We start from the raw sequence: 13444 nt of genomic DNA on the forward strand, positions 1-13444 counted from the left end.
TTTGCCCTGTAGTTGCCCATTTTATACTTTATCCTCTGTTGCCAACCATATAGGCCATTAAAAGACCCTGGCTCTTTGAGGCATGGGTATTTTGCTACCAAGGCTTCAGCAACAGCGAAAATCTGGACACCAGTTGGATATGCTGTGAAGCCAAATATAGTCTCTGCAAGCTTCTCAAGAATGCTACTAGTTACGCTTGGGTTGTTCAAAAGTGTGCCATCATTTTCATAAGCTTGCTTTCCTGCTTCCAGTGCAAGGTCTATATCATAAGAGAAGTCTGGTATTTCAAACTTAAATGGCCATGGCTTAGACCTGTAGGATGGTCCACTCTCATCTGGGGAGGACAACAGGATTGTGTCGCATACAGATGAGGAGGAGCTTGCTTCTGTAGATAGTGGAACTGGAGATTCGACTTCTGACATGTCCACAGTAGTGAGACTCAAGATTACTGGTTCAGTTTTTACTACTTTGAGGTTAGCTTTATCTTGTACTTCCTCAATTGAGGTCAAAGTGAAGAACTGACCGTCGAAATCCATGTCCTGGTACATAACAGTGAATGGTCCTGTAATATCATATGTCTCTCGAAGAACATCATTGAGGTCCTGAAGTGTGCTTGGGATGCCTGCAGGTAAAAGTAGTTTGTGGACATAATCCTCCCCAAAAATTATCCGCAGTTTCGCTGAGGGTGCCATATCAACAGGAAGAAGCTGCAACAACAGAGAAGAGAAATACACAGACATTTATTCACAAGCTTCTCTCCTCACATTTCAAAAGGATAGGCAAATGTGGTGCTTTAAAGTTGTCAGGCGTCTTCCTGCAAGGGTGTATGAAGCCAAAGGATAAAAATCTTTAAGCTCTCTTTGCTCAAGTAACTGCACACTCCCTGTGTTCTCCAGCTCATAACTCAGGTGTTCATTGTACCATGTATTTTGTTGTCTCACGAAAAAAGTCAGTTTGTTACAAATCACCATTATCTGTAACACTTCAGAAAAGTCAGGCAGTCCTGCAGTGGAACCACAACACAACAACATTCCCACTGCATAGTTGGTGCCTAAACTGCACACATTATTGGCAACATGCACAGCTCTTAACAGCAGGGAATCTGCATTTCACCAGGTCTTTTAGATCATCCTTAAGCACATCTAAAGAGACCTCTGTTGTTTTTGTGACTGCAAGTGATGGTTTGACAGAATGTGATTGATGATATGCAACCATGAGCTGGTGCTTATTTGCAAGGGACAGCAAAATATTCCTGAAACAACCAGTGTGTCTGACCACCTTCTTGAAAAAGCTGTGTTTGGCCTCGAATCTCATTGTCCAGAGGGCAGCTAGGGGGCCAAATTCCCGAATGAGCTGAGGATAGTGCTCAAGGAAATGGTGCTTGGGAATGAGCTTATGTTGGGGGAAAACATCAAGGAATCTGCTTCGGTGTTCTGAAATGATGCTGTCAAGATAGCAAATGCTTTCTTCAGTATGGGCTCGAGACATGACAAGGTCCACAATGTCTTTCAGTGTCATCAGCATCTGCCATACAGGCTCTTGTTGGGGTACTTTTAAACCTATAATCAGAGGCAAAAGACGTAATAAGCACCAATTTTCATGTGCGTTGCCCCCTACTGATTTTCGAGTCGAAAAGTTAGCAGGAATGAGATGAGGGCGATTTGTTTTATCACTCCACTTGTATGGGAAATTGGAAATGGCATCATTCAGTTCCATGAGAGAAAAATATTTTTTCTTGATCAAGTTATCAAATGCCAAAGCCAGTTTGACTGGAACAATGCCCTCCTGCAGATCATGTAAAACATCTGGAGGGTAACCTGATGTAACATGAAAATGCTCAAGTTTTTCTGACAATGCACACTGTTTTTTTACACCATAACAATGAGGGTGATCTGGACTAGACACAGCTGTCTGTACATGCAGTGTATGTTGATCTTTGGTTCTTTGATGAAAAGACCCAGATCTCACTTCATTGGACTGAAACTTGGATCGCTCCCCAACACAAAACCGGCAGATGTATGACCCTGCAAAGCTTTCGACAAATCCTGCCACAGAGTGCGCCCCCAAATTATCTGCCACCACACTGACCACAGTACCTTTAATGGCTTTCCCTAACGCTGGAACAAAAAGACCATCTTTCTCCAAGCTTTGGATATCTGTTAACAGTGGCTCTAAAACTCGCTGGAATCCAAACTGCTTGGTGTCTTCAGCCTTACACAGAATTGCAAGGTAGATTGATGTCAATGTGGAACGTAACTGCACCGGAATGTTTCCCAACACCCAATAGACAGCTGTGACTTTGTGCTTTTTTCGAGATGTCCCAAGAGGATTACATACCTCAAAGTCATCAACGTACAGGATGAGACTCACTCTGTTCTCCTCTACAGAGAAAAACTTGTTGTTTTGATAGTGAGATCCATCACGAAATGTCTGGTACTTAAAGTCATTTTCAGTTTTTTTTTCACCTTCAAATGTGTTTTCTTGAAAAGACTTACTTAGGACCTGCACCAAGGAGGGCAATATTGGGACATACTGGAAGGTTTTGCCCTTTTTTTTTTATCAAGTATGTGTTCTTCTGGTTCAACAACTGAAAAATGCTTCTTCATAAATTCTCTTCTCTTGTAATAAGTTGTGAAAGGGCCACCTGTCCCCAAGGCAGTACTTATAGGGTGTGTCTCACAAAGATTTTTCACTAAATCTGAGATAATGGCTGGATCCAGATCACAATTATGGCTTTTCAAAGTGGACACCACCACATCTCTTAAAAGTGGACCAGATGCAGAGGTGGATATAAACTGAAGCTCATCTACTATTTCATCAATGCATTTGTTTGGGACATTGAACATGCTTTCTAACTTTAAAAATAGATGGCCAAATTTCTCTTTTATATCTTGAGACAACTCCTGTGGTTCCCCATCCCAAAGCTCTAAGCTCTCTTCCACACAGGTCTCATCCTGAGCAAACATGGGTTCATTAGGTTTGCTTTTTAATACTTCAGTTTTAAAATCCTCAAGGGTGTGTGACTGGTGTTTTCTGTGTCTATGTGTAGCAAAGGTGGAATAAATATTTGTACTGAAGTTGCAGTTTTTGAAGACACATGCAACTACTTCAAACTTCCTTAAGTGGTTGTTAAGATGCTCAAAATACTGCTTCTCTGAATTAAAAAAAAACAGAGCAGCAAAGTAGACAAGTAAATGAAAGAGGTCCACTTTGTGTGACCATCTTCACATGGTGTCGAGACAAATGGGTCTTAAGGGCATTAAATGTTTTAAACGAGCAAGGGCAATCAGTGTGAAGACAAGGGACTGACTGGCTGCGACCACCATTTCCATGCTTTAGTCTGTAGTGTTTTAACAATCCCAACCTCTTCTCTGACTCAAAGCTACATATCGTACACATCCATCTCATGTTGTGGCACCTTAAACAGACAGATTAACCATCTCAAAATTAAACCAAACTGCCACACAAAGAAATTATGTGACAAGTTAAACCTAATCGATACTAATTTGATCTTACCTTGTGGAGTTCAAATTAGCAGTCAGAAGGTCCTATGTTCTGTAAAAAAAAAAAAAAAAGGTTATCTATATGCTTTTCAACAAATTTCTACTAACTCAAGGATGCACACTGATATTAATTTTTTTTTTTTTTTTTTACATATGTCAGCTCGGTGTCAAATTTAAAACAGGTCAATATGAAGACTTGAGTGAAATCGAGTGCGTACATCGTTGTTTTTTTTTTTGTTTTTTTTTTCAAAATACACCTCATGGCAGCGGTGCAGCAATTATTTTAAACTGGACCGTGGTCGTTTTATTCACAAAGACGTTAGTTAAGGCAGCAGGCGTGTGTTGTTTAGGTGGCCATCTAAGCTGTAAAGTGCTGTGGAAAATTCTGGACATACCTCCTGCCAGGAAAGTTAGTCAGCAAGTCTAGCAGGAAAATACACTATTTGCTAGCGCAGCTGCTTTCAGTGCAGAGAAACTGACTTAAGTAGGTGAGCCAACAGGAACGTACAAAGTTTGTTCCGCTTAAAACTTACATTCATGGTTCCACTTCTTCCCGTTTCCGTCAAGTCTGCCAACCGTCAAAATGTGGACCATGGTATGTCTGAAGAAAGACCGCTCAAATGTGGGGAGGGGCTTTGACGTCATGCTCCGAATGCAGAGAAGGTGGCCATATTCACTGATGTCACTCCATTACATTTTACTTGGAAATATCAACTAATTAAGCCAATGAATTGGTTTAGTGAATATTACTTGGATCGAATGATTCAATTTACATACAAAACTGAGGACACATAATTACAAACAATCCTCAAGTAATGCACTACAAGAAAAACTGCTATTTTAAAGTAATAGCACTGAATTTGTATTTTTTTGTAAAATTTATGTAGATAATTGAAATAATAATTACAGGGCCAAAAAAACATTTTTTTCAGTGTAGGAACTCAATGGGGATGTGGCGTACAACACTGGAGGCCAAACTCAAGCCTATAGCACAAGTCACCATCAAGTGCGGGATCTACCAAGGAGATGCTCTGTCCCCACTGCTGTTCTGCATAGGCCTGAACCCCCTCAGTGAGATAATTGACAAGACTGGCTACGGATACCGACTACGGAATGGAACAGTTGTCAGCCACCTCCTGTACATGGATGACATCAAGCTGTATGCCAAGAGTGAACGAGACATCGATTCACTGATCCACACTACCAGGATATACAGCAATGACATTGGGATGTCATTCGGGCTGGAGAAGTGTAGTCAGATGGTAACAAAGAGAGGGAAGGTAGTCAGAACTCTGTTTGTCTACCACCACATAGTGGTGGTAGACAAACAGAAGAAGACGGCCGTAGTGATCGATGTAGCGGTTCCGAATGGCTCAGAGAAGAGCTCGAGCGTATGTGGAGGGTGAAGGTGACGGTGGTCCCCGTGGTAATCGGAGCACTAGGTGCAGTGACTCCCAAGCTAGGCGAGTGGCTCCAACAGGTCCCGGGAACAACATCGGAGATCTCTGCCCAGAAGAGCGCAGTCCTAGGAACAGCTAAGATACTGCGCAGGACCCTCAAGCTCCCAGGCCTCTGGTAGAGGACCCGAGCTTGAAGGATAAACCGCCCGCAGGGGCGAGATGGGTGATTTTTTTTATATATGTGTATATATATATGTGTATGTATATATATATATATATATATATGGGCGAGATGGGTGATTTTTTTTATATATGTGTATATATATATGTGTATATATATATATATATGTATATATATATACATATATATATATACATATATGTACATATATATACACACACTACACCCATCTCGCCCCTGCGGGCGGTTTATCCTTCAAGCTCGGGTCCTCTACCAGAGGCCTGGGAGCTTGAGGGTCCTGCGCAGTATCTTAGCTGTTCCCAGGACTGCGCTCTTCTGGACAGAGATCTCCGATGTTGTTCCCGGGATCTGCTGGAGCCACTCGCCTAGCTTGGGAGTTACCACGGGGACCACCGTTACCTTCACCCTCCACATCCTCTCGAGCTCTTCTCTGAGCCCTTGGTATTTCTCCAGCTTCTCGTGTTCCTTCTTCCTGATATTGCTGTCATTCGGAACCGCTACATCGATCACTACGGCCGTCTTCTTCTGTTTGTCTACCACCACTATGCCGAATATAACCTGGTTAGCCACCACCATTTTGTCCGTCTGTATCTGGAAGTCCCACAGGATCTTAGCTCGGTCATTCTCCATCACCCTTGGGGGCATCTCCCATTTTGACCTCGGGACTTCCAGGTTATATTCGGCACAGATGTTCCTGTACACTATGCCGGCCACTTGGTTATGGCGTTCCATGTATGGCGTTGAATAGGATGAGGGACCTATATATATATATACATATATATATACATATATATATATATACATATATATATATATATATATATATATATACATATATATATATATATACATATACACTATGGAATGCCGTTTAAGAAAATATTATATATATATTACAATCAAAGTCTGAATATATAGAATGAAACTTGAATATATAGAATGAAACTTGAATATATAGAATGATCTTTTGAATATATAGAATGAAACTTGAATATATAGAATGAAACTTGAATATATAGAATGATCTTTTGAATATATAGAATGAAACTTGAATATATAGAATGATCTTTTGAATATATAGAATGAAACTTGAATATATAGAATGATCTTTTGAATATATAGAATGAAACTTGAATATATAGAATGAAACTTGAATATATAGAATGATCTTTTGAATATATAGAATGATCTTTTGAATATATAGAATGAAACTTGAATATATAGAATGATCTTTTGAATATATAGAATGAAACTTGAATATATAGAATGAAACTTGAATATATAGAATGATCTTTTGAATATATAGAATGATCTTTTGAATATATAGAATGATCTTTTGAATATATAGAATGAAACTTGAATATATAGAATGAAACTTGAATATATAGAATGATCTTTTGAATATATAGAATGAAACTTGAATATATAGAATGATCGTCTGAATATATAGAATGAAACTTGAATATATGGAATGAAACTTGAATATATAGAATGATCTTTTGAATATATAGAATGAAACTTGAATATATAGAATGTATGAACCTCATTTTTAGAGATGAGGTGTTTCTGAATTCTCTGCCTTTACAAAATGGCATCAGCTGAACTATTTCAGTACTTTTTAGAGCTTGACAACTGTTTTGCGACAGCTGTTCAAACTGCAAATGGTAGAAATAATTTGGAATTTATACTACGTCACCTTGAAGAACACGTTTTCATTATTGCAACATTTCTAGTGCTCATGAATAATGTTCAACAAAACGTTTCTGGGAGAAGATTATGCACACTTCTTGAGGGAATTTATCAATCACTGATGGAGATTTTAACTGAGCTAACACTTCGAGCAGAAGCTGAAGCACATGTTATGGGCTCATTATACCATTCTACATCTCAAAGAGGAAGGCCAAGGTAAGTGACAAAAATGGAAACAAATTTATTCATAATGTGTATGGCACTTGAGAGAGTCAAGAGATGGCAAACAAGATAATGAATGCAAGAAATAAGAAAGAAGTTAACATATTTGTTATTTTGTTTCTAACTCTTTTAGGTACAACATACCAGTTACTCAGCTGACTGACATGCGAGACTTGGGGTTTAGTTGGATGGCCATATCTCAAATGTTGTCAGTAAATGTTCGAACACTGTACAACCACAGGATACAACTAGGTTTAGTGGACTATGGAACTTTTAATAATATTTCAAATGTGGATCTTGATCATCTCATTACTGAGATTCTTACACATACCCCTGGCTCAGGAGAATCCTACATTAGTGGTAGTTTGAGAGGAAGAGGAATCAGAGTTCAGCAGTGGCGAGTGCGAGAACGTTTAAGAATAGTTGATCCAGTGGGAAGAGCTTTGAGAGGACGGAGAGCAATTCAGAGGAGGGTCTACAATGTCACTGTCCCAAATCAAGTGTGGTATGCCATTTTTCACTTTTTAAATTTGATTAATGTTAATTATTACTTCCTGCATTGTAGTAATATAATATTTTGTTTGTGTTTTAATAAACAATGTTGTATAATGTCTGGGTTGAAATATTGTTGAGGTTACATGACAGAAGTACAATGTCAAAGTCATAGACCTTTATTTTAATGTACATCTAGTGTCATAATAATAATATATTTCTTCTTATTCCAGGCATATTGACACAAACCATAAGTTAAATCCTTGGGGATTTGTGTTTCATGGAGGAGTTGACGGCTATAGTCGCTGCATTACCTACATGAGATGCTGCACAGATAACAGAGCATCAACTGCTATGCAACTTTTCCAGAGTGCCGTTGATCTCTTTGGCCTCCCACAACGTGTCAGGGGTGATGCTGGCAGTGAGAATATTGATATTGCACGGTTTATGATTGAACATCGAGGACCAAACAGAGGAAGCTTTATGGTTGGACGAAGTGTGCATAATCAAAGAATTGAAAGATTGTGGGGTGAACTAAACAGAGTTGTGTCAGCATACTTTAAAGACCTTTTCCTCTTTATGGAAAATGTTGGGATTTTAGATAGCACTGACCCATTTCATATTAGGGCTCTTCACCATGTATATCTTCCAGGAATTAACAGATCTGTGGACGAATTTGTAAATCAGTGGAACCATCACAGCTTAAGGACAATGGAAAATAACTCCCCGCTGCAGCTGTGGACTGTTGGAATGTTGCAGCTTCCTCAGCATCACAGACCGTTCAGTCAAGTGCACTTCAGACATCGTTCTTACCATCACCAGCAGTTGACGGCTGACTTGAGGCAGATCGACCCCTTGAGTGACGATGGAAATCATGGGATAGAAGTTTTTTTGACAGCATGCCGCATGCTTCAGTTAAGTTATTAGTAAATTTGTTTGTGTTAATTAAAAAATGTATTTGAGTGCCAGACACTAAAAATTGTGAAATATCATGATACTGAAAAAGGTCCAAGACTATTATTTAGGTAAAAGTAAGGTAAGGTAAAAAGACTGGTTTTATCTTCATATTCACTTGTGCCATTTAAATCATAAAAGTAGACAAATAAAGTGTTTAGACTACACTTTTTTTTCATGACAAACCATACTTGTCACAGTACAAAATGTTACAGTATATGTTACATATGATTGTATGATGTACTAATTTATCTGTTAATAAACAGGAATTATGATTCATTCATTAAATAAAATATGTTATACATTTTAAACTCTTTTTTTTTTTTTTTTTTTTTAAAAAGACACAAATTACATAAAAAGTAGGAGCACAGAACACTTTATTTGTGTATTTCCAGTACCCAGAGGAAGGAAATAATATTCTGCAGTAATAGGGCTGGTCTTAAAAAAACACACAAATGAAAGAGGAAAAAAAAAAACCCAAACAATCTACAATGAGCCTGTGTTATCAAGTAGTATAGTAAAATATGCAAACAAAATCCTTAAAACGCTCCCTGCAAACCAGGTTATGTTTATTATCTTTTTTATTTTATTTTTTATTTCTACTTGACTGGTGGAAAGAAAGGGGAGAAAGAAAGAGGGAAAGAAAAAAAACTGAGAAGAGGGACGGGGAAAAAGGGCAAAAAACAAAAACCAACAGAATAAGCAGACAAAAAATACATATATCGATCACCTGGATCACCTGTTGAGAAAGAAAAAAGAAAGCAAGCAGAAGAAAACGAGAGTAATAAACAACATCACAATGATATATGGAATATGACAGTAAATACTAAATATTAAACATTATTGTGCAGCACGTGAGATCGACAGCGCACAGTGTGCTTTGAGGTAGGAGCCAAAAAGGGTGTAGTTTGTGTGTGTGATCACCTGTGTGTACACCTGTGAGCATGGACGCGCTTGTTTTTTTTAAAAGGTTCCTTCATGTAATGATCGGCTAGAGGGTGTGGGGGGCCACTGCCCCGTCCTCCAGGGCATGAAGCAGGTATGGAGGAGATCAAAACTCCAGACATCCAGAGGCCCCCAGAACACAAGAGACCAAGGAAGACCAACAGAGGGGCAGCCGCGCCACTATCCCAGAAAGAGCTGAGGAGAGTCCCAGATGAGGGGTCACTCAGCAGCCGCAGAGCAGAAGCCGGGGGGGGTTGCAGTGACGTGCCCGTGAGCTCCGCCGGCAGCCAGCTGTGCCTGAGTGACCGAGCCCCGGGCCGAGAGGCCGAGGGCACCCCATCCCCGAAGTGGCCCGAGCGAGCCCCAGGCTCCAGGCCCTGATAAGCAGCCGCCAAGGAGTGAGCCGGTAGGTACCTGGGCGCCCATCCCCGGACACAAAGAACCACCAACGCACCGATGTCTGAGGGCGTCCGCCACCGGCAGGGGAAGTGGTGGGGGGAGATAGGCCTCCAAACCTTGGAGGGCCTGAGATGTCCCCAGAGAGGTGGCGTCTGATACCCAACCTGACATATAGACACAGACATACAGGCACACACAGATACAAACATCCATTCCCACCCTCATGCTCTCATAAGCAATAACTCCACACTCAACCAACGTGGAGACAGACAGACGCTGTACACACAATCACACTCCCCAAGCGTACTCTAAGAACCGGGTCTAGGTACCCTTGCCCCTGGAGGGGGAAACTGCACCCAGACCCAGGTGGGTCCCTTTTCCTGCGGTGGGGAGAAGCAGACCGCCCCGACTCCGCAGCAGCAGGGAGGCCCCACATTCCAGACCCCAGTCGGACGGCCAACTCCTCCTCCTAGCCCCCCCGCTCCAGCAGGCCGCAGAGAACGGGGGTGTAGGAAGACACCAAACCTCCCTCTGCCCGCTCATATGTAGTGTTGATGTATGTGTGTTCTAAGGTGCATTTAAAACCCAGGAGGGCATGGAGCTACCTGCCAGAGCAGCAGGTAAGCGTATAGCCCCTCCTGCTAGCCCTCAATGTCTACGTGTATTTAAAATTGAGAGGTGGGCAACGACGCCAGGGGTGAGGTGTACACCCTGATGGTAATTCGGAATCCATGTAGCGTGCCCACCCCCAAGATCCTATATGTATGTGTAATGAGAGTGTGAGTAATGTGAATGTCTAAGTTGTGGGATAAGATTGAGGCAGAGGCAGCCAGAAGGGGACCGGGGGGGGGGGGGGATGCCTCCTCTGCATCCTGGTGACACACCCCTACCCCAAGGCCCTGCATGTGTGGGTGATTGTGGTGGAGCGGGAAGAGGGAGGCAGCTGGAGATGGGGAGGGAAGGAAGGGAGGGGCAAGTGACCCCTCCCTGGGGCCAGCTCCCCCGCTGAGCCCAGTAGGCACCCCCATACTCTGCAACCCGCCAGAGAAAGGGGGCCCAGGCCCATCCGGACCGGGGCCCAGTGCAGCAGCGCCGCCCGGCCCCACAGAGCCCGGGACAGTCCACCTGACCCCACCACAGAGAAAACTGCACCCACCCCATCATCCACTCATCTTCCAGACTAACACAAGACAATAGACACCCAGGCTGAGATCTTCCTCCACCTCTCCTGTATCTCCCCCTCCTGCAGAGAGAGTTCCTGAGGAGAGGAAAGCTCCTGCAAGATGTGACAACCTCCCCCACCAGTTGAAGAGCCCCCCAGGTGGCTCGATGCACCGGCGGCACCCTGAGCCAGGGCCGGGCCCCCATACACCCACCCGCCCACAACCTCGGAAACACACCAACCAGGACCCAAGCCCCTGAGGCCCGGCCAGGGCTCCAGCCCAGAGACGGAGCGCTCCCAGAACCTCACGCCCGTCCCGGACCCACCCAGGGGCAGCCAGGCTACCAGGTCAGTAACCCACGTCCGTCAGCACAGACCCTCCCCTAGCCCCGCTGCATGCAGCCACGAGGAAACCGTCACCTAAGAGCCAACAGAGCCCCTAATTGGCCATGACCGCTACCCCGGGTTGAGCCCCCCAAGGAAGATGCTCCTGGGGAACCCCCCGACGCCCTAAGCCTGTCCCTACCCCCACACCAATCACAACAGTGAAGGTGGGACCAAACTATGACCCCCCACCCCCACTAGGTGATGGAGCTGATCAAAGGAGCCCAGAGCAATTGATCTGATGTGGTGGCAGAGGCTGTATCAAGACTAATGTAATCTAATAGATAATTTCTATATTGGTTAGAATTAAGATTATTTTTATTTTTCCAGTTCATGAGGACTGTTTTCTTGGCTATGCATAGGGCAGTGAAAACCATATGGGCTATATTCTTTTCTGTAGTGACATTATTTAAGCTGCCCAACAAACACACTAAAGGAGAAGTTGGAATGTTAAATTTCAGACACTTCGATAAGTCTTCACATATCTCGCGCCAAAACTTCTGAACTGGTGGACAGAACCAAAGAGCGTGGATATAATTGTCCGGTGAATTGGTTTGGCAGTGTGAGCAGTTGTTGGTAGACGTAAAGCCCATCTTGAACATCCGATGACCTGTATAGTGCACTCTATGTAGTATTTTGTATTGAATTAATTGAAGACTGGGATTTCTAATTAGATGAAAGGTTTTTAAGCAAATCTGAGACCAGAAGTTTTGGTCTAAGTTAACTGATAAATCCGCTTCCCATTTTGCAATAGGAAGTGATATTGATTCATCTGTTTTAGAAAGCATTCTGTATATTTTGGATAGTAATTTGGGGGTTTTAAGAGTAAGAAATTGAACCACACTTGGTGGTATTTGTAGTTCAACTTGACCCGGTTTAAATCTCTTTTTTACTATGGATTTAATTTGTTGATATTCTAAAAATCTTTTCTTGTTGATCCCATATTGTGTAACTAGTCTGTCAAATGAAATAAATTCTGTTCCTTCTAGTATATGTTCAAAATATTTGATTCCTTTACCACTCCAATCTGAAAAGTTTATCATATTATTGTTTTGTAATATGTCAGGGTTGTTCCAGATAGGTGTACGTTTGCATGGGATTAATGAAGACTCTGTCAACTTCAGAAACTCCCACCATGCTGTCAGAGAGGAGCTGATGTTGATGCTTTTGAAGCATTCATGTCGTTGGATGTTTGAGCTGATAAATGGTAGATCTGAAATCTCTAGATTATTGCAAAGTGCTTGTTCTACATCTAGCCAAGGTTCATCTAAGAGGGTATGTTTTTGCCATCCTGAGATAAACTGAAGCCTGTTGGCTAAGAAGTAGTGCTGAAAGTTAGATAGTTCTAATCCTCCTTTATCCTTGGTCTTTTGTAGTGTTTTTAAGCTTATACGTGGGGGCTTATTTTTCCAAAGGAATTTGGACATATATGAATCTAGAGATCTGAACCAATCTTGCGGCGGTTTAGTTGGGATCATTGAGAATAAATAATTTATTTTTGGTAATACCATCATTTTTATAGCGGCAACCCTTCCCATGAGTGATATGGGTAGACATTTCCACCTAGCCAGATCACCTTCTACTTTCTTTAAAAGTGGGATATGGTTTAATTTAGTTAGATCTGCAAGCTTGGGAGAAACATTAATACCTAAATATTTTATATTTCCCGATTGCAGTGGAGTAGAAGAGGAATTATGGAAGGAGCAATTAATCGGAAGGACTGTAGATTTTGACCAGTTAATTGAGTAATCTGATATTCTTGCAAAAGAGTTTATCAGTTCAATCACCCCAGAGATATTGGTTTGTGAATTTTGGAGAAAGAGTAACACATCATCCGCATAAAGGCTGATTTTATGTTCCACGTTCTTGCATTTTATGCCCTTAATTACTGAATTCTGTCTAATTGCTGCTGCTAGTGGTTCGATAAAAGTTGCAAACAGTGAAGGGGAGAGTGGGCATCCCTGCCTGGTGCCCCTCAGGAGACAGAAGCTGGAGGATGTCTGGTCATTTGTTCTGACACAAGCTGTTGGGGAATTATATAATATTTTTAACCAGTTGATGAAAGAAGATCCAAAACCAAATTTGTATAAAG

At 41.9% G+C, this 13444-nt stretch overlaps 1 long non-coding RNA gene across 1 annotated transcript; it reads right to left on the reverse strand.

The window, feature by feature from the left end:
* Window positions 1-652: 652 nt before the first annotated feature.
* LOC135932527 (uncharacterized) lies at window positions 653-4070 on the reverse strand. The gene is made up of 3 exons (XR_010573545.1): window positions 4037-4070; window positions 3517-3555; window positions 653-707 (listed from the first exon to the last, which is right to left on the reverse strand). It is a non-coding gene; the product is annotated as an uncharacterized LOC135932527 (long non-coding RNA).
* Window positions 4071-13444: the final 9374 nt, after the last annotated feature.

The sequence above is a fragment of the Pelmatolapia mariae genome, linkage group LG22, assembly GCF_036321145.2.
Source record: "Pelmatolapia mariae isolate MD_Pm_ZW linkage group LG22, Pm_UMD_F_2, whole genome shotgun sequence".
NCBI lineage: Eukaryota > Metazoa > Chordata > Actinopteri > Cichliformes > Cichlidae > Pelmatolapia > Pelmatolapia mariae.